Source organism: Odocoileus virginianus, chromosome 1 (assembly GCF_023699985.2).
Source record: "Odocoileus virginianus isolate 20LAN1187 ecotype Illinois chromosome 1, Ovbor_1.2, whole genome shotgun sequence".
Classification (NCBI taxonomy): domain Eukaryota; kingdom Metazoa; phylum Chordata; class Mammalia; order Artiodactyla; family Cervidae; genus Odocoileus; species Odocoileus virginianus.
In genome coordinates this window covers 74,337,164-74,362,303 of record NC_069674.1, presented here as the reverse complement: position 1 = coordinate 74,362,303, position 25,140 = coordinate 74,337,164, and the positions used below count along the sequence as shown (strand labels likewise).

The 25,140-nt window shown below is 37.5% G+C and overlaps 1 non-coding gene across 1 annotated transcript; it reads right to left on the bottom strand.

The window, feature by feature from the left end:
- Window positions 1-3,485: 3,485 nt before the first annotated feature.
- On the bottom strand, window positions 3,486-3,592 carry LOC139036703 (U6 spliceosomal RNA). Its single transcript, XR_011489538.1, has one exon. It is a non-coding gene; the product is annotated as a U6 spliceosomal RNA (small nuclear RNA).
- Window positions 3,593-25,140: the final 21,548 nt, after the last annotated feature.

Here is a 25,140-nt window from a genome sequence, read left to right as displayed (position 1 = left end):
CACACAGTGAGGGCTAGAGTATCACAAATTTTAACTAACTGGATGGAGTCTGTGAGGAAGCCCCTTTCCTCCAGTAATGGGGTTTCTGTAGTGGCTCAGACAGTAAAAAATCTGCCTGCAATGCAGGAGATCTGAGTTCAATCCCTGGGTCAGGAAGATCCTCTGGAGAAGAGAATGGCTACCCCTTCAGTATTCTTGCCTGGAAAATTCCATGGACAGAGGAGCCTGGTGGGCTACAGTCCATGGGGTCACAGAGTTGGACACAACTAAGTGTGACTAACACTTTCACTTTTCCTCCAATAATGTGATGCACTACCTAACACGTTCAAATCACCAGGAATCTCTCTTTGAAATAAGAAGTGTCTGCGTAGAATGAAGGAAACTTACATAGAGGTTAGCACTACAGGGTTGAAGCTCCCTCCTTTTGGCATTTAGTGATACACCATCAGAACTCCTGGCTCTGTTACTATTCACTCCAAACTGAAGTTGTTAGTAATCCTCAACTACTTTCCAGAGCTCCCAATCACATTTCTCAAATACAGCAAACAACCAAGGGTCATATGACATTTAAAAAAAATATGCTTTGTTATCAAAGAAAAGTCAAAGAGGAAAAAGAGAAATATTTATTTTGGAGGAAACATAAACATTATTTAAAAAAACTAAGAAGTTTAAATATTCCATAATATCCTCATATATGTGTGGCTACATTATATTCATAAAATGCAAATAAAAATCTATGATAAATAGAATAATAGTGAGGTTTTGTTCTTTAAATATATATTTGTAAACTTTTTTTAAAGACGGGGAAATAGTAAAGAAAATCTTTCATCACATAGAATAAGAAAGCAAAAAGAATAGATGAAATACAAGAAGCAGCAAAAGACAAAGGCAACAAGACTAGTAACAAATTAGTGAAAATTCAAAAAAGGGGAATGGCAAGTATGGAAGGAAAGAAATTCCCAAAGAAATAATTCAAGGAAAAGTTCTATTATAGTACTGAAGAGAGTCACGGGTCTTCAGTATGAAAAGGTCCACAAGTGCTGAGCGACTAAATAATGACTTAAGTTAGAACTTTTGTTACCGAAGGAACCCACTCCTTATACCATGTCTCTTCTTTGTTTTTTGGTAATATTTCAACTTTGTACATTTTCTTAAAAACTGCTTCTGTACTAAGAATCAGCTTATGAGATTATGACAGATTCTGACCACTTTCATGCTGGGACTTTGGCCTATGGTCTATCCCCAACTCTGCTGAGGTGAGAATCCAAGCATATCACACATCAGGTAGTTATGTGGCCCTCCATCCCACCTAACTGAATACTGACATTTGTATTCAGTTTGTACAGTGCCCACTAATGAATTTCGCCCCTTGTTCCATTGATGATTTCCAGTATCTTTTTGTGACATTTTCCAAGAAGCACTTAGTTTACTATTGTGTGGAAAGAGAAAATATTTTTGAGTTTCTAAAGAGCTGAGGCCTTTTGAGTGAATTTTGCTAAAACTTGGGATAGCCAGCTAAAAGTAAGAGTTGGGAAGTTGGTTGACAACTATGCAGAAACTGAGAGAACTCCAGGGATATTGATCTAGCTCTCGGGGTACATATTTACATTTCAAGGGAAAATGAGTCCTAGAACCTTGGAGACATCTTTAGTCATAAAGTCCAGGGACACTGGATCTTATCTGGCCTTTGGAGAGGTGTATTTTCATTCCAAAATACTACAGTGAAAATACAGAATCCTTTTCATCCATCTCCAAGAAGCAAAAAAAAATTTTTCTCCTTTTGGGAAGGTAGGAGGAGGCAGTTGCCCCTTTCTCCTGTATATAAACAGAGAAAACACATTTTTCTCTGTTTCTCTCCTATGATATAAATTTTGTAATCTGCATTTATAAGACATTATAGCTAACTTTTCTCTCATTGTCCATGAATAAAAATTAGAGTGTGGAGGATCACACAATCATTATGTTTCCATCCTTGTAGTAAACAGGCCCAACCCTGCTTAGCTTCAGAAGTCAGATGAGATCAGGCATGTTCAGGGTGGTATGGCCGGAGACATCATTATTTTTATGTGAATAATGATAACCTATCTTTGATCTAGAAGACTTCATGTGCATATTGAGGATAGAATTAATACAGATTAATATTTTAAAACCCCACATTTATTCTGCCTTTACTCAAAAGTGAACATTAGTCCTCCCAACAGTAGCAGAGGTCATAAATCAAAACCCTCAAATGTTAGTTTTTGAAGGAGAATAAAGAAAAATGGATACTATTTTTCTATTTGTAATTTATGATGGCGGCATAAGACATTCCATAATAATGTGAAATAATTAAGAAGCAAAGTAAGGGATTTTTTCCTGACTCAACAAAAAATAGATAATAATGAACCTACTTAGGGCAATTAATTTATAAATAGCATTGAACTGTGAGCATAAAGGAACGGCTGCGGCTAGAAAATAATATTTCCAGCTGGATTTTGGCTACATTCAAGACTGTATTTTGAACCAAGACTAACTTTAGCTTTTGTATTTGGGGTAGGGGGAAGTAGGATTTAGACTCTGTACTTTTTAATAAAGTTTTATTTTAATTTCGTTAAGCTTTGTATCTCTGTTGTGAATATGTATGTGATGGAATTGCTTTGGAATTGTTACTCTACATCAATCATTTATTTAGAATAGCAAAAGTTTTGAACTATTGATGGCATTTTGAGCTTGGTGTTTTTCCATTCTCTTTGATATATGATTACAGAAAACAAATATTTAGAGTTGAAGTCTTTGAGATCAAATCATGTGACTAAGAACTGATGTAAATTTTGACAGAGGTAAACCTATACCAGAAAACATCCTGACTTAATCTTTACTTTGAGATCCTTGCAGTTTCACTCAAATTGTCCCAAAGACTTCTTTCTCCAGTTTAATAATAATTCCTTAGTCTCTTTGTCTTTTCACCACAACTATCCTGATTATCCCATCTCTGGAGAAATTTAACCATCTCTTTTCTCCAGTCCAAATCTTAGGCTACCTAGGGAGAATCAGATGCAGCTAGGCATTATTAAAAACAAATACTTTTCTTTTGAATGAACCCACAATCTGTTCAGAATTCTATTTTTTAACTCGAACTTAGTTACCCCAAATCCTCCCACACCCCTTTTTTTTTTTCCTGAAAGCAGTTATTCACCATTTTGAGTACTATCTGCATATCTTTATTCCTTACTCCAAATACCTTCATCTAATAGTTAATTTGACAAAATGATCCTTAAAAAAAACTTTCCCTCTGCTCTCATACTTTTTATATCTAGTCATCCCTTTCCCTCCCCTTTTCAAATTTTAGCAGGAGAGGTGCCTTCTATCTTCCAAGGTTAGCTCTTTCATTTGTGATCTTGACTGATCCTATTCCACCTCCCCAGGGCTTGTTCTAAGTATCTTCTCTACCTTTTGGAGAAGATACCTGAATACAACTCACTTTTTTTGTTGTTTGTTTGTTTTTTAAAAATATGGAACGCTTCACGAATTTGCATATCATCCTTGAGCAGGGGCCACGCTAATCTTCTCTGTATCGTTCCAATTTTAGTATATGTGCTGCCGAAGCGAGCACACAACTCACTTTTTAAGACAAAAAGTATTTTATGCTGTTAGGTCCTAAGTCTCCATCAAACAATCTTCTATCTTTCTCTTGAACTTCTTGGAAGACTAGGAAATTTCCCATGCTAGTATTAAATTCATGGCAATCTGTCCTTGTCTGCCAAAGACAAGGTCAATAACAGCATCCCAATTGCCTAAATAATAGCTAACCTTCTGCTTAATCCTCTGATTTTTTTTTTAAAAGACCAATCCATCCATTGTGAAATACTTTTCATTCATGACTACCAAGGAATGATTTCCATCTAGTACGCATGTTGCCAAATGACTTCTGGCTTCTTCTAAGTACCCTGCACCTGTTACATTTTTTTTTTTTTTAATAATTGCATCAAACTCAGCTCTAATAGTACCTGTGAATCAACAGCCATCAGTTCCTTATCTCCACCTCTCTTCTATACTTGGCTCACATTTTAGTAGAGATGGAGTAACTTTTGTGTAGAAACTCACCCTTGTTAGAGATTTAATTTCCCTAAGAAGTCAATTCTTCAAAATTGTTTGCAGTAACCTATGACTGCTCTTACCTGGCAATTAGAGAAGCAGCTGCACTCTAAGTACTTGCGAAGGAGAGAAAAAATAAAATATACCATTATTTAACACATTTTCAATATTAAATATTTGCTCAATTTAGCAAAACAGTATTTAAAGAGTATCCCCAAGGGATATGTGGTATTCCTATAGATGCTCAAAAATGTATCCTTGGATTATGTCAGATCATTAAGGATTCTGACAGATTCCCGAATTGCTTTATTGACCCTCTTTCCAAAGTTACTTTTAGGGAACTGTCTTTGACATAATTAGTTCTTTTATATTGAAAGAGTGTGTAAGAAATGGCTCCAAGATTCTTATCACTGTGTCTACTTAAAACAATATTGAGGATGAGAAGTAAATGGTTTTCAGTACTGGGACAGAGCAATGTGAGCATAGTGGTGGTGTGAGTTCTTTTTTCTCACTCCTTTGATTTACAACTAACCGGTTATCCATAATGGGCGTGGAGGGGCAGGGGAGCAACTGAGCAATACATCCATGAGCATTGAAAGTGGGTGAATCGGACCTCAGGGGTCACTGTGAATGAGGGGAGTCCCGGCGGGTCCAGCGGGGAGCCCGCACAACAGCTCCCGGACGAGTGAAGGAGGTGAGTGAGTGCTGACCAGCTCCTAGCGCTACCGCTGGAAAGGCTTCGTGTGTGGAGACAAGGGCAGTGACTCGGGAGGGAAAGGAAAGGGAAGACTGCAGCCAAAGATCTAAGGAAGGCATTTCCTGCTGTCTGTCCCAGGATTCTGTTAAAAGAAGCACCCACAAACCTCTGTTGCCCCCCGGTTCAAGGATTCTACCACCAGGCCATGGCACACCCAGAGCCTGCAGTGCGAAGCACACATCTTCAGCACTCTATTGCCAGCCTTTTCTCTTTTCCCTCTCTGCCAAGTTTTTGTTTGTTTGTTTAAAAGCACAAACTCCCCAGCTTAGCAGCCTGTCCGTGCTGGTAAGAGAAACGAAAATCTTGTGCTATGGTGCCACCTTCTGGGACAAAAAAGGAAGGCACCTAATTACTAATCTGTTGGATCATTGGAATCAAAGCCTTACCTAAATACGATGTTCACTGCTTCAAACGTGGCAACACAACTTTGCATCAAACACTATGAAAAATCACTATAATACAGTATCACAAAAAGAAAATGACAGTTTTTCAGCAGCAGAACCCAAAGACATGGAATAGCGCAATCTACCTGATAAAGAATTCAAAATAACTGTTATGAAGAAATTTAATGTGTTAAGAAAACCCAAAAAGACAGTATCATAATTTCAGGAATAAAATTAAGAAGCAGAAGGAGTGCTCCACCTCAGAGGTTGAAATTTTAAAACAGAACCAGGTAAATTCTGGAGCTGAAGAACTCAATAAACGAGATGAAGACTGCTTTCAAAAACATGCAGAGCAAGCAGATCAGATGGAAGTGAGAATAAGTGAGCTCGAGGATAGGAATATAGAGATGACTCAAGTGGAAAGAGATGACTCAAGAGTAGAGAGAACTAAGATATTTTAAAAGTGAAGAAACCCTACAAGCACCATCAGGCCCCATTAGGAAAGCAAGATTAATCAGTGTAACCAAAGGGGAAGAGAGGAGAAAGTGTATTTAAAGAAATATAGCTGAGAACTTTCCAAACCTGGTTAAGAACTAAATACACAAGTCTATGAAGCTAATAGAGCACCTTATTATCTGAAAAGAAAAAGAACTTCTCCAAGACACATTTTATTAAATGTATCAAACGTCAAAGATAAAAAATATATAAAGGCAACCATAGAAAAAAGACAATATCCTACAAAGAAACCCCCATCAGGTATGAGATTTTTCAGCAGAAACTTTATAGGTCAAGAGAGTAGAATGACATTCAAAATATTGAAAGCCAAGAAGACTCTACTCATCAAAGTTATCCTTCTGATATAAAGAAGAAATAAAGGCTTTTCTAGAGAAACAAAAGCTGAGAGAGTTCACCACCTCACAAGAAATATTGAAAGGAACTCTTCAGGCTGAAATGAAAAGACAAAAGTACACAAAATTTTAAGGTGATAAATAGAAAACTGACTCTCTTTACAATATTATATTAAACACTTAATTATAGCATAAAGATTAAAGGAAAGAGCACTAAAATTAACCATAGTTATTCCTGGTGGCTCAAATGGTAAAAAAAAAAAAAATCTGCCTGCAATATAGGAGACCTGAGTTCAATCCCTGGGTTGGGAAGATCCCCTGGAGAAGGAATTGGCAACCCACTTCAATACTCTTGCCTGGACAATTCCATGGACAGAGAAGCCTGGCAGGCTACAGTTCATGGGATCACAAAGAGTCAGACTTGACTGAGAAACTAACTTTCACTTTTCACAACTTAGTAATGAAATCACAGCATAGAAAGATAATTGATGACCTTAATACAAAAAGAGAAGAGCAAAAGAATAAAACTTTTGCTTTTTATAATTGAGTGAAGACCAATTGCTATCAGCACAAAAAGGACTGCTTTACCTATGAAATGTTTTATGTAAAACTCATGGTAACCACAAAGCAAAAAAAAATCTAGAATAGAGACAACAAACATAAAGAAAGGGAAGCTGAACAAATCACCATGGAAAACCACCAACTTACAAAGGTAGACAGAAAGAGGAGGAAAAAAAACAATGGGGAGAAAAAAATAACCAGAAGGCAGAAGATAAAATAGCGGTAGTAAATCCCTACCTAGCAATAATCACCCTAAGTGAAAACGGATTGAACTCATAAATCAAAAGTTACAGAGTGGCTGGATGAATAAAAAATAGATCAAACCATTTGTTAGCTACCAGAGACTCATCTTGTCTCTAAAGAAACATACAGGCTCATGTAAAAGGATGGAAGACAATATTCCAAGCAAATAGAAACCAAAAGAAAGCAGGTACAGCCACCCTTAGCTCAGACAAAACATATTTCAAGTCAAAAAAGGTGACAGGGTATACATCATACACTTTATACATTATATACCAAATGTATTCAATAAAAGGAAAGAAGTATAAATGCCTCAATAATTTAATATTGATTACATGTTGATTGAATATAATCTAAAAATTTGCAAACAGTTTGGGACAAATTATAAAATCATCATAGATTACTCAAATTACCAAGAAATATATCATTTTAAAAAAAATACAAATGTCTAGTCCATATTTTTTAATTTAAAATTCCCATTAAACATATCTCCATTCAATGTCTCTAGTTAATATACATAAGTTAATGTCTAAAGAACCATGAATATAGTAAAATAGTCTATCATCTGAACTTGTTAAATCACATATGTTTATACCAGAGGAAATTTGTAATTCACTTGACATATCAGTTTACAGTAGAGATGGTTAAAACATTACACTCCATCAAAGTGATCCAAAGTAGAACAGGTTTCATTAGGACTCATTTTTAATTCAATGAATGCATTTGAATTTATGTTTGTAATATCTTCATTAGAAGACTTAAAATAAATTATTAATAAAATATTTTCAAGCAAATATGAAAAATGTAGAATGATTGGAAGCAATGTTAGAGAGTATAAAGAATATTGACATGGAAGTTATTAAACATGAATGGAATCTATTCTTAATTTTGCTACTGATCAGCTGGAAAAGTTGTTTCATATAAGCCTTGGAGTTTTCATTTACTTATCTGTAAAGAAGGCTTTTGAAGGTAATTTATGTCCTAGTTTTACCATTCTCAATCATTGCTTGATTATACTTCATTTAACTTTGCAGCCAAATTCAAATTTAATTGCTTTTGTTACTAAACCTTCTTTATTAGAAAATGATGCTACTCTTGACAGTGCTACCAAGAGCAATGGGCATGTCTTATGGAGAAAATGTATACTGAAAGAACAAACTATGTGATTCACTAGGCAACTAAGGGAAATAAAATGGTTACATTTTTGAGCCATCAGAATGAATGAGATGTCTCTTTTCTTCCTTTCTCTATTACTTGACTAGTAGTTATCAATGCTCATGCTTATTCCAAGAATAACTGATATAAGATAGAAAATTTCATATTATTCCATTTGATAAATTCAGTACCAACTTGCCATATTTTTAATCAAAAATTATATTATGATAGTACACATTAATTATAAAAAATTTTCAGCCAATATATGAAGCAGGAAGAAAAGCTAAGATCTTAACTGCATATCAAGAGATTGGGGGTGGTTTAATCACTCAGTTGTGTCTGATTCTTGCAATACCATGGCATGTAGCCCACTGACTCTCTGTCCATGGGATTTTCCAGGCAAGAATACTGGAGTGGTTTATCATTTCCTTCTCCAGGGGATCTTCCTGACCCAGGGATTGAACCTGGGTCTCCTGCACTTCAGGCAGATTCTTTACCAACTGAGCTTGACTTGCCAGGAAGGTAGTGTTAGTATGTGTGTGTGCTAAGTCACTTCAGTCACATCCAGCTCTTTATGAACTATGGACTGTAGGCCTCCAGGCTCCTCTGCCCATGGGATTCTCCAGGCAAGATTACTGGAGTAGGGTGCCATGCCCTCCTCCAGGGGATCTTCCCAACCCAGGAATCAAACCCACGTCCTCTTACACCACCTGCTCTGGCAGGTGGGTTCTTCACCATAGCACTACCTGGGAAGCCTGGCTAGTAGCTAAGAGTATCCCTGAAGCCAAGTTGTCTGCTAAATCCCAGCTTTAAAAAAATGCTATTTCAGGCTCTTTCTTTGTGATGTAGTGTCTGTAATAGATATTATTTATATATTTATACCTATATTTTACAGGTTTCAGAATGATATCATTTTACACTTCATGTTTAATGCTGAGAATTTCCCCCAAAACTATTAAAGTCAGTCACTTGATAATATTTTAAAACTAGGGCAGATTATAAAGGTATTATGGAATCTTTAAGAAAAATGTCTTTTTTCAAAAACCATAAACGACTTTCTACATAATAATGATAAATTTGTTTTTTTTTACTTTGATACATTATGAAACATATTCTCAGCAATGTCTCAATTGAAAGGTTTAAATATTAGTATACTGCAACTAATGAATGTACCTTAATTGATTTAGCAATTCCACTATTGACTATTTATCTTGGCTTTAGTACTTAGAGTTTCCTAGGTGGCTCAGTGGTAAAGGATCCAACTGCCAATGTAGGAAGCACAAGAGACATAGTTTGATCCCTGGGTCGGGAAGATACCCTGTAGGAGGAAATGGCAACACACTCCAGTGTTGTTGCCTAGAAAATTCCATGGACAAAGGAGCCCGGCAGGCTACCTTCCATGCAGTTGCAAAGAGTTGGACATGATTGAGCAAATGAGCACTGCACTTAGTATTTTAGTATGATAACTAATTCTTTTATTAATAAAATAGACTGACTTCAATCCAAGTACACACATTCTTCATTCTTCTTTACAAAATAAGATGTATAACTATTTGCTACTCAGTACAACTTGGAAAATCTTTATTGATCATATTGTCCATAGTCATCTAAATAAAATTCTAAAAAAAAACTCCTAAAAATTTTGAAACACTAAAGCATTCATATGTTCTCATACAAGAAAAATCAAATTTTATAGTGATATAGCTTGATGAGAGAAGATTCACAGTTTCCCATGTTTCCTTGGCATTCAATCACATTCTTGCATATACATGTCCCATTTATAATTTACTGATGTTTTAAAATATTGGATTCCAACTACACAGTCAAAATGGTTGATGACTCCTTTTCTTAGCTATTATTCCAATGAGGGAAGAAAGAAATCTAAGCAGGTCATTAGACATACCATGTCATCTTAGTCAATTTTTATTCTTTTGTAATCTGTCATTTAAATATTAGTTTATGTCATATATCAACCCCTTATGTATATCAACCCCTTTATCTAGAGTGCTATTTCTTATTCACATCTCATCATATTATTTAGTAAAAGGTCTACTGTCATCACTGAAGATTCAGCTCCTTTTTTGGTCCTATTCTGTACAGCATTTCTTCATTCTTATTGTCAAGAAGAGTTTGTCGTTCTCTCTGATTGCACCTTGCATTTCAAATATCTGTCATATTGTTCTTTTCATGCTACATAAACTCTCTAATAACCTCTAATAAAACTCTCTAATAAAAACTCTCTAATAAACCTCTGTAATATTTGAGGTCCTGAAAGGCAGGATTCATTTTGAATAATTACCTGAATCATGCAAGGACTTAGCACTTTATCAACTTTGTATACTCAGCATTAAGCCAGTGCTTGCACTGGGTGTTAACAATGAATGAACAAAAGAATAGATATTCTGTAGGCATTTAATTAAGGAGCATTATAAAATGTCTTGTACCATTTTAATTTCAAGTTCTAAAGGAAGATGTTACTACAGAGAATATTATTTAAGAAGTAATTGTTTTATTCTTCTCGATTTTATAGACATAATTCTCAGAAATATGTTGAGAAAGGAATATAAAATGATGATTGGTAATCTTGCAGGAATGGAATTTTTATAAATTTATCCCTGGCACAGAGAAAATTGTGATCACAACCTGTCACCATTCTAAACATGATTTTCGTGGTTTTGAAGAAAATATATCTGGTGGGGATTAATTTTAGAAAGAACAAAACCACCCTGACTTCTTAAATGGGAATGGAAAATTCTCTCTGCTATCACCACCACATCAAGGTTAGCCACAGAAATGTTCTTAAATGTGTTGTATGTGCTAGAGATATTTGTATTGTAAAGTTACCACAGTAATAACTACACACAGTACAAATTCAAGAAGATGTTTCAAAATCAAATGCAAACATAGAGGAAATCTAAAAACCACTGAAGGAAAACAAACATGAATATTTATATCCTTGGTGAATATTTCTTTTAATTATGCTTTAGTGAAGTCACTTTTTTTTTTAATCACACAAAAGTTCATAGGAAGCTAAGGGCAAATGTGGAGGATGGGGTGTCTCTCCTCATTCTCCCTACACACCTGGCTTGGCCTCTTGCCAGTGAACTTCTTTTCTGTTTCAGGCAAGATTCGTCTGATGACTAATAATGCTGGACCCCTGTTAAGTGTTTTCTCTTTAGTAGGGACTTGTGGAAGAGGTGTCATCAAGATCTAAAAGAAATGCATCTTTAATTGAAAATTTTCAACTTGATCCTGGCAGTAGTAGATGGTGATAGCCTTTTAGGAAGGCCTCATTCTTAATTGAAATCACATTCTGTGGCTCCTTATACATTTATACTACACCATAAACTGACTCTCTGTAAGCAAAACAAAGCAAACCTGCTCTCTCTCAAGTACTATTTCCTTTCTGCTAGATATTATTCCCCCACCCCCGTTTTTTGTTTTTTTTTTTGTTTTTTTTTTTTTTTGAGCTGGCTAGAACCAGGGATAGAAGGAAGCAAATCGAATGGGAGAAATGTAACATAATAATGCTACAGTTTTATGGTGGTATATTTTTATGAATTCTTTCATGGACAGCTTATTTATTGATCACCAAAAATGTTTGGTATAAGTAAGGTATATGTTGTCATCATCCTAATTTTCAGGTGAATCTAATGAATCACTAAAATCTTTCAGTGAAATCTATTAACAGAACTAGACGTGGAATCAAATAGTTTGTAATTCTACGTCCTTAGTCCATCAAAAAAAAAAAAAAACAAACACTGAGACTTCAAAAAGGACAGCAAATAAAATCAGTTAGTACTGAAACATTCTTATCTACACTGAACCAGTCCTCTTAACCACACAGCTGTAAAGACTTAAACAGAGAAGCCACATAGGATGAACTCCGTTCTAAGAGGATGAGCTTCCACAGTGTTGAAGGTCCTCTTTCACAGGCACAGGACAGTAATGCTAAGATAATTAGTCATGTTTTAAGAAGAGTCCTGAACCCAGAGTCAAGGTCTTAAAGGATGGAAATAACTAAGTTTAACCCTGAGCCTAGGGAGAAGGGACTTTTGGTTTAACTACGTAGCCTAGGATATCTCATTCATTTCCTCTGTAACAACATCAATGTCATATCTTTCCTACCCCTACTTCCCTGCTACACTCAATTCCTGCTACATTCCTTTCTTTGCGTGATTAGGTGCGCTAAGTCACTTCTTTACCACTAGCTCTATCTGGGAAGCCCCATGATCAGGAAGGCATACAATAAACCAGACTTTCATTTGTGAACATTTGTTCCTTCATTTCTGCAATCTAATGGCTATTTGTCCTCAACTTCACTGATAACTACACTTTGCTTTTACAATTTGCATCCAGTTTTACTTGCCCATTCTTGCAGACATTTACCAAATTAATAATATATTCTATAGCCACCAAAAATCCCTGGACATTCTAAAACTGTACTGAGTTGAACAAAGATGTGAAAAATAATTTAGAGCATGCTGAAAGAATGCTCTTCATCCCAAAACAATACCATTTATAGAATTCAACAGAATGAGACATTTGTGTGTAAATAATTTTATAAGTATGTCATAAATTTTGAAGAATTCAGAAAAGGAAAATATATTCCATTCTTTCCATGTTCAATACACTGAAATGTATGCCAGTTTCAGTTATGGCACGTTACTCTGTGGGAGGCAATGTATATTCATATATATGTACAAAGAATTAATAGAAGCTTCATAGACTGTAAGAATGTCAACACTTTCAACCACCAGATGGCAGAAATAAAGCTACAGAACTTTAGAATCTGAAGATTCAGAAAAACATAACAGCAGTATCCATCTTGATTTTTTTCAGTTGAAGAGACATAAGATACTTTGGTGCAAAAATTCTGTGTGTGAAGCAGAAAAAAATTTTGATTAACAACTTTCCATTTGAATGGGTTGCCAACTCATTAGATTTTTTTCATTTAGATTGTGGAGGCTTTTAAAAGAACCATTTTAAAAGACAAACTACAATCAAACCTAGACTATAAAAGAGTTACCCATTCCGTCAGCGGAGAAGGCAGTGGCACCCCACTCCAGTACCCTTGCCTGGAAAATCCCATGGACGGAGGAGCCTGGTAGGCTGCAGTCCATGGGGTCGCTAAGAGTCGGACACGACTGAGTGACTTAACTTTCACTTTTCACTTTCATGCATTGGAGAAGGAAATTGCAGCCCACTCCAGTGTTCTCGCCTAGAGAATCCCAGGGATCGGGGATCTGGGGTCGCACAGAGTCAGCCAGGACCGAAGCAACTTAGCAGCAGCAGCAGCACTCTATCAGCATCCCCTTTTGGAAGTCTTTCTAAATCAGTCCTACCTGTTTTGAACCATGGACTCTCCTTGTCTCACTCTTTCAATCACCTAACCTTCTCATTTTTCCAAAACTGATCAGTTGTCTATGTATCTGCAATGCTCTAGATGGCCGGATTTGCTTAACCATTCTACCATACATGATAACATGTTTTCTTGTGATTTCCAATACTGACAGTACAGGTTTTTTGATTTGTTGTACTAATTTTTATGTATTAGGTAGTTGTAATAACCATAAATGGAGAAGGAAATGGCAACCCACTCCAGTATTTTTGCCTAGGAAATGCCGTGGACAGAGGAGCCTAGCAGGATACAGTCCACAGGGCCACAGAAAGTCAGACAAGACTGAGCAACTAAACAACAACAACAAAAAACCATTAAAAACAATAACAAAGAGGAAATGTTGCTATGCCATGTATAAACTTTGATTCTAAGAGTCCAGAGTTCTCATTCCAGTGGTATAAGTTTTAATATTTCAATATTTCTATTACCTTCTATAAGAGAAACAATGAAAGAGATACTGAGCTGATCAAATTAAATGGCTGCTATGAGCTCTGATAACTTGACTTCCTTAGATTAGCTAGAATTTTAAATATCTTCAGTGTAACATTATATTAACATAAATTAACAGTAGCAATGATGTGAAGTGTTGACTGGGTGCTAGAAAGTTTTTCAAGCATTTTAAAAGGATTCAAAATTTAAACTTTATAACAATCCATGAAATAAACACAATGAAATGACCCTATTTTATATTGTAAGATGCTGAGTCATGTTTAAAATACATTATTTGCAGTTTTTATTCAGTCACTAAGTCGTGTGCAACTCTTTGTGACCCTGTGGACTGTAGCCCACCAGGCTCCTCTGTCCTCAGGATTCTTAATACTGGAGGGGATTGACATTTCCTTCTCTAGGGGATCTTCCTGGACCAGGAATAGAGCTCGTATCTCCTGCATTGTCAAGAAGATTCTTTACCACTGAGCAACCAGGGAAGCCCCAAATCCCAAAAGTAATATGTAGTCTCGTCTCTATTTATACCTAGACTCATTTATTCTCCACTTTCTGCCCTTAACCATGGCTCCCTTCACCTGAACTACACTATTAAAAATCAGGTGTTTATCTGAAACATTATTCATATATTTATTAAATGCCTTTTTGGTACCAAGGGTTGAATATTCATAGAAAAGACTTAAAGTGGACTCCATCTTGTAAGGCATACAGTCTGGTAGGGAACTGAGACATGTGATTAGGAAGGACAATAAGACTTTGTGTGTGTCATGACAGCTGTGTATAAGGTATAAGAACAACAACAAAAAAGACTAGATACATTTCCCATAAGGTACTTTGTCCAAGTGTCTTCTGAAGAAGTGTTTTAACAAGGGAGAAAAAGCATACACATGTGCAGAAGTACTGAAGAGTTGCACATATAATCAGTTCATTATTTTAGGAGTGTAAGTTTAAAAACTGTATACCATGGGCATACATATTTAGTCAAGACATAATGAATGGTACTTAATGACTGTGCATTTCACTATATATAAATATTCCAAGTTTTAAAAATTGGTTGCTAATTTTAAAAAGATGAGTTTGGAGGGTCAGGAAGAGGCCTTAGCATAGTTGGTTCTGCAGAAGACCCTAAAGGGAGTGCATTGGAGTGTATGCACATTGGGGAACTTCCGAAGGATTTTAAATAAGGAAATCACATGACCAAAGATGTTCTAGGAAATCATCATGGTGGCAGAGTGATGATAGACTGGAGCGACATAAGACCAGGGATAAACAGACCACATAGGAGACTACTGTAATAGTGAAGCACAGATGATGAGGACAGCCACAGATGAAACAGAGAGGTGAAAATGAGCATGGAGCTATTCAGACATGCAGTTTACTAATGTGCTGAAGAACTCAATCTGCTGCACATGAGGTAGAATTAAAATGAACCAGATGTGAACAAGCTTGCCTATTTGGACTAGGGAGAATGTAGTGAGGGTGATAACAGGTTATATTAGTTTCTTAGCTGATCACCTTGATATTCTGTATATGGTAATGTGGGAAGTCACAAGTCATCTCTAGAGAGAGAAGGTTATAACCACATCAGTACTGTGTGTCCACGTTCAGTCGTGCCAACTCTTTGCAAGACCACCATGGACAGTAGCCCAAGGCTCTTCTGTCAATGGAATTTCCCAGGCAAGAACACTGGAGTGGGCTGCCATTTCCTATTCCAGGATAACTTCCGGATGCAGGGATCAAATTGGCACCTCTTAAGTCTTAAGAACTAAAATGGACTGGAATGGGTAAATTTAACTCAGATGACCATTATATCTATGACTGTGGGCAGAAATCCCTTAGAAGAAATGGAGTAGGCATCATGGTCTCCAAAAGAGTCGAAAATGCAGTACTTGGATGCAATCTCAAAAATGACAGAATGATCTCTGTTCATTTCCAAGGCAAACCATTCAATATCACGGTAATCCAAGCCTATGCCCCAACCAGTAACACCAAAGATGCTGAAGTTCAATGGTTCTATGAAGACCTACAAGACCTTTTAGAACTAACACCCAAAAAAGACGTCCTTTTCATTATAGGGGACAGGAATGCAAAAGTAGAAAGTCAAGAAACACCTGGAGTAACAGGCAAATTTGGCCTTGGAGTAGGGAATGAAGCAGGGCAATGGCTAATAGAGCTTTGCCAAGAGAACGCACTGGTCATAGCAAATACCCTCTTCCAATAACACAAGAGACGACTCTACACATGGACATCACCAGATGGTCAACACCAAAATCAGATTGACTATATTCTTTGCAGTCAAAGATGGAGAAGCTCTATACAGTCAGCAAAAAAAAAAAAAAAAAAAGACCAGGAGCTGACTGTGGCTCAGGTCATGAACACCTTATTGCCAAATTCAGACTTAAACTGAAGAAAGTAGGGAAAACCACTAGACCATTCAGGTATGACCTAAATCAAATCCCTTATGACTATACAGTGTAAGTGAGAAATAGATTTAAGGGACTATATCTGATAGACAGAGAGACTGATGAACTATGGATGGAGGTTCATGACATTGTACAGGAGACAGGGATCAAGACCATCCCCATGGAAAAGAAATGCAAAAAGGCAAATGGTTGTCTGAGGAGGCCTTACAAACAGCTGTGAGAAGAAGAGAAGTGAAAAGCAAAGGAGAAAAGGAAATATTCCCATTTGAATGCAGAGTGCCAAAGAATAGCCAGGAGAGATAAGAAAGCCTTCCTCAGTGATCAATGCAAAGAAATAGAGGAAAACAACAGAAGGGGAAAGAGTAGAGATCTCTTCAAGAAAATTAGAGATATCAAGGGAACATTTCAGGCAAAGATGGGTTCAATAAAGGACAGAAATGGTATGGACCTAACAGAAGCAGAAGATATTAAGAAGAGGTGGCAAGAATACACAAAAGAACTGTACAAAAAAGATCTTCACGACCCAGATAATCATGATGATGTATTCACTCACCTAAAGCCAGACATCCTGGAATGTGAAATCAAGAGGGCCTTAGAAAGCATCACTACAAACAAAGCTAGTGGATGTAATGGAATTCCAGTTGAGCTATATCAAATCCTGAAAGGTGATGCTGTGAAAGTGCTGCACTCAGTATGACAGCAAATTTGGAAAACTCAGCAGTGGCTACAGGACTGGAAAAGGTCAGTTTTCATTCCAATCCCAAAGAAGAGCAATGCCAAAGAATGCTCAAACTACCACACAAATGCAGTCATCTCACACGCTAGTAAAGTAATGCTCAAAAGTCTCCAAGCCAGGCTTCAGCAATATGTGAACCGAGAACTTCCAGATGTTCAAGCTGGTTTTAGAAAAGGCAGAGGAACCAGAGATCAAATTGCCAATATCCGCTGGATCTTCAAAAAACCAAGAGTTCCAGAAAAACATCTATTTCTGCTTTACTGACTATGCCAAAGCCTTTGACTGTGTGGATTACAATAAACTGTGGAAAATTCTGAGATGGGAATACCAGACCACCTGACCTTGCCTCTTGAGAAACCTGTATGCAGGTCAGGAAGCAACAGTTAGAACTGGAAAAACAGACTGGTTACAAATAGGAAAAGGAGTACATCAAGGCTGTATACTGTCACCCTGCTTATTTAACTTCTATGCAGAGTACATCATGAGAAACGCTGGGCTGGAAGAAGCACAAGTTGGAATCAAGATTGCTGGGAGAAATATCAATAACCTCAGAGAGGCAGATGACACCACCCTTATGGCAGAAAGTGAAGAGGAACTAAAAAGCCTCTTGATGAAAGCGAAAGAGGAGTGAAAAAGTTGGCTTAAAGCTCAATATTCAGAAAACTAAGATCATGGCATCTGGTCCTATCACCTCATGAGAAATAGATGGGGAGACAGTGGAAACAGTGTCAGACTTTATTTTTTTGGGCTCCAAAATCACTGCAGATGGTGACTGCAGCCATGAAATTAAAAGACGCTTACTCCTTGGAAGGAACGTTATGACCAACCTAGGTAGCATATTGAAAAGCAGAGACAATACTTTGCCAACAAAGGTCCATCTGGTCAAGGCTATGGTTTTTCCAGTGGTCATGTATGGATGTGAGAGTTGGACTGTGAAGAAAGCTGAGTGCCGATAAATTGATGCTTTTGAACTGTGGTGTTGGAGAAGACTCTTGAGAGTCCCTTGGACTGCAAGGAGATCCAACCAGTCCATCCTAAAGGAGATCAGTCCTGGGTGTTCATTGGAAGGACTGATGCTGAAACTCCAGTACTTTGGCCACCTCATGTGAAGAGTTGACTCACTGGAAAAGACCCTGATGCTGGGAGGGATTGTGGGCAGGAGGAGAAGGGGACGACAGAGGATGAGATGGCTGGATGGCATCACCGACTCAATGGGCATAAGTTTGAGTAAACTCTGGTAGTTGGTGATGGACAGGGAGGCCTGGTGTGCTGAGATTTATGGGGTTGCAAAGAGTCAGACACGACTGAGCAACTGAACTGAACAGCAATCTCCAGAATTGGCAAGCAGATTCTTTACCTGGGAAGCTTCTATAAACATGCAGGGAGACAATTTTAGACAACAGCAAGACTTTTTAACAACAGCAATAGAGAATAAAAAAAGTAAATTGACCAGAAACAAGTAAATAATATCCACTTCTGACAGGGAGCTTAGGGATTAAGTAGTGATAGGTACTGAGAAAACTAAAGGGGTGAGGGGGAGAGAGAGAAAATGAATCATTAACTAATCATTAATTTTCCAGTGAAGCAATATCATAAAAAAACACACAAATGTACTATATCACATTACTCAGCTATGACTAATAATCAGTAATATAAATTCTAAATCGTGAAGGGAGACAGTATGAGTAGGGAGATGGCCATATGTGAGTAATAAAATTTCTTCCTTTGTAAGAAGTTAATAGCAAGTACTTCAGTTCAGTTCAGTCATTCAGTCATGTCTGACTCTTTGCAACCCCAAGGACTGCAGCATGCCAGGCCTCCTTGTCCATCAACATTCCCAGAGTCTACTGAAATTCATGTCCATTGAGTTGGTGATGCCATCCAACCATCTTATCCACTGTTGTTCCCTTCTCCTCCCACCTTCAAACTTTCCCAGCATCAGGGTCTTTTCAAATGAGTCAGCTTTTCACATCAGGTAGCCAAAGTACTGAAGTTTCAGCTTCAACATCAGTCCTTCCAATGAACATGGTTCATGATCTCTGGTTCCTCTGCCTTTTTAAAATCCAGTTGGACACATGAAATTTCATGGTTCGAGTACTGTTGAAGCCTGACTTGGAGAATTCTGAGCTTTACTTAGATAGCATGTGAGATGAGTGCAGTTGTGCAGTAGTTTGAACATTCTTTGGCATTGCCTTTCTTTGCGGTTGGAATGAGAACAGGCCTTTTCCAGTCCTGTGGCCACTACTGGGTTTTCCAGATTTGCTGGCATATTGAGTGCAGTACTTTCACAGCATCATCTTTTAGGATTTGAAATAGCTCAACTAGAATTCTATCACCTCCACTAGCTTTGCTCATAGTGATGCCTCCCAAGGCCCACTTGACTTTACATTCCAGGATGTCTGGCTCTAGGTGAGTGAATACATCATCATGATTATCTGGGTTGTGAAGATCTTTTTTGTATAGTTCTGTGTATTCTTGCCACCTCTTCTAAATATCTTCTGCTTCTGTTAGGTCAATAACATTTCTGTCCTTTATCAAACCCATCTTTGCATGAAATTGTCCCTTGGTATCTCTATTTTTCTTGAAGAGATCTCTAGTCTTTCCCATTCTATTGTTTTCCTCTATTTCTTTGCACTGATCACTGAGGAAGGCTTTCTTATCTCTCCTTGCTATTCTTTGGAACTCTGCATTCAAATGGTTATATCTTTCTGTTTTTCCTTTGCTTTTTTTTTCCTTTTCTCCTTTTCACTTCTTTTCTTTTCACAGCTATTTGTATAGTCCTCCTCAGGCAGCCATTTTTATTTTTGCATTTCTCTTTCTTGGGGATGGTCTTGATTCCTGTGTCCTGTACAATGTCATGAACCTCCATTCATAGTTGTTCAGGCTAATTGTTGTTGTTCACTCTATCAGATCTAATCCCTTGAATCTATTTCTCACTTCCACTATATAATTGTAAGGGATTTGATTTAGGTCATATCTGAATGGCCTACTGGTTTTCCCCACTTTCTTCAATTTAAGTCTGAATTTGGCAATAAGTTCATGATCTGAGCCACAGTCAGCTCCTTGTCTTGTTTTTGCTGACTGTATAGAGCTTCTCTATCTTTGGCCGCAAAGAATATAATCAATCTGATTTTGGTGTTGACCATCTGGTGGTGTCCATGTGTAGAGTCTTCTTTTGTGTTATTGGAAGAGGGTGTTTGCTATGACCAGTGTGTTCTCTTGGTAGAACTCTACTAGCCTTTGCTCTGCTTCATTCTGTACTCCAAGGTCAAGTTTGCCTGTCACTCCAGGTATTTCTTGACTTTCTACTTTTGCATTCCAGTCCCCTATAATGAGAAAGACACCTTTTTTGTGGCTTAGTTCTAGAAGGTCTTGTCGGTCTTCATAGAACCATTCAACTTCAGCTTCTTCAGCATTACTGGTCAGGGCACAGACTTGGATTACTGTGATATTGAATGGTTTGCCTTGGAAAGGAATAGAGATCATTCTTTTATTTTTGAGATTGCATCCAAGTACTACATTTTGGACTCTTTTGTTGACTATCATGGTTACTCCATTTCTTCTAAGGGATTCTTGCCCACAGTAGTAGATATAATGGTCATCTAAGGTAAATTCACCCATTCTAGTCCTTTTTAGTTCGCTGATTCCTAAAATGTTGACGTTCACCCTTGCCATCTCCTATTTGACCACTTCCAATTTGCCTTGATTCATGGACCTAACATTCCAGGTTCCTATGCAGTATTGCTCTTTACAGCATCGAAATTTGCATCTATCACCAGTCACATGCACAACTGGGTGGTGTTTTCGCTTTGGCTCCATCCCTTCATTCTTTCTGGAGTTGTTTCTTTACTGATCTCCAGTAGGATATTGGGCACCTACCAACCGGGGGATTTCATCTTTCAGTATCCTATCATTTTGCCTTTTCCTACTGTTCATGGGGTTCTCAAGGCAAGAATACTGAAGTGGTTTGCCATTCCCTTCTCCAGTGGACCACATTCTGTCAGACCTCTCCACCAGGACCTGTCAGTCTTGGTGGCCCTACACGGCATGGCTCACAGTTTCATTGAGTTAGACAAGGCTGTGGTCCATGTGATCAGATTGGTTAGTTTTCTGTGATTGTGGTTTTCAGTCTGTCTGCCCTTTGAAGGATACGGATAAGAGGCTTATGGAAGCTTCCTGATGGGAGAGACTGACTGAGGGGGAACCTGGTCTTGTTCTGATAGGCGGGGCCATGCTCAGTAAATTTTTAATACAATTTTCTGTTTATGGGTGGAGCTGTGTTCCCTCCCTGCTATTAACCTGGGGCCAAACTATGGTGAAGGTAATATATATACATATGTATATATATATATATATACACACAAGTTATTTAAAAATCTGGGGGCAAAGTTGAAAAGAAATAGCTAAGAACTGAAAGTGTTGCTTCTAGGGCAGGAGATGGGAGACTAGATTTCTCTAGTAAGCTATGCAGAAATTTTTACATTTTTAATATATATCCATGTATCACTTCAATAAAGATATGATTTAAATGTAAAAAAAAATTTTTTTACAGAAATCAAGTAGTGGATTGGAAATCATCTTAGGGATTTAGGAGATGCCACATTTGCTTTGAAACTCTGGCACATAGAATGTGGGCAGATTGTTCTCCACAAGCTGTGAGCCTGAGGAGCTGGTGTGATCAAGAGGAAGAGGAGCTGTGCTTAATGTGTGGAGCTGTAAAGTACCTGAGGATGTAGGGAAGTTTGCTTAAAAAAAAAATCAAGAAAGAAAACAAAAACAGGTTTCTGGAGTGTAAAATGAGGAAAATCTGGAAGACTCACACAATATAATATAAAATACATGTAATATAGTCCTCTTAACTAGGATTAAGAACAGTTATAATAATAGAGCAATAAAAATGAACAGATAAATGGAATTTTTTGGCAAATGAATGATGTGGTGGGGGGAATCAATTCCTTGGTACAGTTTAAGAACTGTATTTTGATGTTGACCTTCGAGACATTAAGTCCAAAGCCTAGTGACTCCCCTACCCATGATATTAAACTTAGTAATAGATACGTACTAAAGACGAAAGGAAGAAAAGAAAATTATTAAACACACACACATGAACTGGATTTCTTACCTTAGACAGTGATGTTGTTAACATAACAGCCCAGAAGGCTGCTGAACAATTTAAAGCAGTTCTGGAACCATTCTGTCCTAACACGCCACCCAAGTTGACAATTTAACTAACAAAATTCACGCCTCAAAGTCAGAATAAAACATGCAAACGTTGTTAACAGGATCTCAGTTTCCTAGCCAAGGGTGGGGGAAACAGCAAGGCAGAACACAGAGCTGAGGGTCAGGAGTGAAGAGGCATTTCTTTGCCTCAAGGCAATCATGAATGTGCTGGGTGAAGTCAAGCGGAGCACTCCACTGAAAAACATTCTTTCATTTGCCAGTAGTGCTTGTTTGTGGTTTCTTTTTTTCTTCTTCTAATCTTCCAATAATTCATTCAAGAAAGGAATACCTCAAAAGTAGGTCAGCTCCAATCCACAGAATTTGGAACACATAAATATTTAACACTTACAAATGTTTAAGTGACTAAGAGAACTAAATGACATTTTAAAGAATTTACACCTGTTGTAAGTGATGGACTTTCAACTTCATCTTTTCCTTAGTCTCACTTCGTTTAGGGATTTAAGAATCCCCAAACCTTGAGAACAGAGATTCCCTCACCTCACCCCAAGGTTTCTATTATTCTATTAGGTAGGAAGTTAGGCATGAGCAAGGAGAGATGGCCTTGCTGAAAAGGATACAAGTTGATCTCAAAATCTCACCCCAGAGACACCCAAGAGAGCCCACAGATATGCTACAATAATAACCACAGAGACTTTTCCAACTCCTGCACATGTGCCCTCAGCACACAGTGGATACAGACAAACCATAAGGCCTTCTCCAACTCCTGCACATGCACCCTTGATGCACAGCTGTGTCCTCAAGCAACCTTAGGCAGCCAGGAGCCTGTTAAGGGTTCATAAATATTCTATACATACACAATCTTGTTATAGCAGACTGAATTATGGAAAAGACATGTGCAATAGAGTCTGTTATATAATTTGCAGCCATCAATCAAAACTCAGTCCATGCCTGCCTAAATGAATATGTACCAACCCTATTTTGTATGTGCCCAGACACGCCCCCTTCCCTAATTGCATTCCATTTCCTGATTGGTGGTACAAGCTCTATTTTGCATAGAGCAGAACCAAGAGGAGGAAAGGGGAAGTATAAAAAGAGAATTCAAGAGGAATAATGGCCCCTTCTTTAGGGTTGGTCTGCTCCCATGTCTCGAAAGTGTACTATCTACAGTCTGTTTAATGAAAGATCTGTCTGCTTGAACTGTAACTGATCTGTCACCAGTCTGTTGTTTCAAATCCTTGCTACCACAAGAGGAGAGCCAAGAAATCCTACCTGAGTTATAATTAGTCTGTCACTCCAAATCTTTCTTAAAATGAAACAAGAACTGGGGGAGAGAAATAAACCAACCTGACAGTTCTTTTGATGATGTGGTTCCAGCACTAAGCCACCAGCTGTTGGAAATTTTACGGTGAAACAAAAATCGGACTTGATATTTTAAAAGTTTTATGTTGCAGCTTGGAAACATACAGAAATTTTTTCAACTGAATAAATTCCCCGTCTCTCCTGTCCTAACGAACTTCTAGTTCCCTCAGTGTGACATGGTGACATAAGTCCCATCCTCAACTAGTTCTCCAGGGCAAAATCTCCTAATTTTTCCAAACTAAGCTTACCTATCTATTTTGAATTGCCTCTCGTATTCATGATAAATTACCAGCTCAAAAGTACTGGTTATCTCAAATTTTCCTCAACCATAGAAGATATAAGCATTCTCTGCAGCTTCCCCTAATGGTAGCCTAAGGTTTCCATTGATTCATGCTTTGACTAAACTGGTTCTCTGAAAGCAGCAGGCTTAAGGATTGCCTGAGCTAACACACACAGACATCTGAGCCCCGTCCACAGGGTTCCCAATTCAGAACAAGTGGAGTGCGACCCATGACATTTCTAACATGCTACAGTTAGGGGCTGTGATTTATACTGCTAGTGTTTTGCCTCTCTTTATATTACAAGTCTTTATCCACATGTTTGATGCATGTTCTAAGCGCAATCATATTTAATGCCCATTTTACACTTGACAGAGGCTAAGAGAGAATAAGTAATATACCCAAAGGTCACAGATACATAGGAGGCATAATGCCAATTCAAGCTAAATTCAGAACTTATCTTAGTTACATACCTGCTATTTGACAGTTATATCAATACATAGCAAGACATTTCTATTTTTTTTTTAAAGATCGACACAGAGGATGAGAAAACATCAAAGTTTCCTTCTCTATTCCTGTCATTTTTGCTCCTCACTCCAAGCTACAGACAACTAGCATTAGCTCCTCAGATTAATAAAATTTTATCAGCTCAGAAGTAGCTAAGAAATAACGGTCCAGAAATTTTCAAGAAAGTGAAAATATTATGTTTTTTATCTAAAAGTGTTCTCGCAGGGCAGCAAATTGCTTGGAGAAAGAGTGAAAGCAGAGAGGAGTCAGTATTTACTTCCAGCTAATGACAGCTTCTACTACACTGTGTGATTAAGCCAAAGAGTACTTGAAGTCAGGCTATCTACAATGAATACAATTCATCTGTTGATATTTAGGAATTAAACATTTTGATTACTATTTTATAGGCAAGCAGACAACAAAAGGCATACTTCCCCATGAGAGTACAATAGGTCAGGAGCAGGTTAAAAAAAACAGTTCTGATTTCCCTTACTTGAGTTAGTGAATTAAACATTGCAAGCAGATGGGAGCATTACTACAGAAAACCTAAAGGGCTCATAGTCTACTCTGCCTATTTTTTGGAAAAAAATTTGCATCAGGTTAAAGTTCATTCACCTTACCCTCAAGTCATACTGACTAAATTCAGTGAATGTTTTTCTGGGAAGTTTAATAGGGCATTGATGATACACATGAAAAAAAAAATAAACACCATCATTTTGAAGAGGGCTTTCAATGTCAGGGTCAGGACTTGAAAGCACCTAGTTGAAGATGCTTTAGCAAAATAGAAATGTTA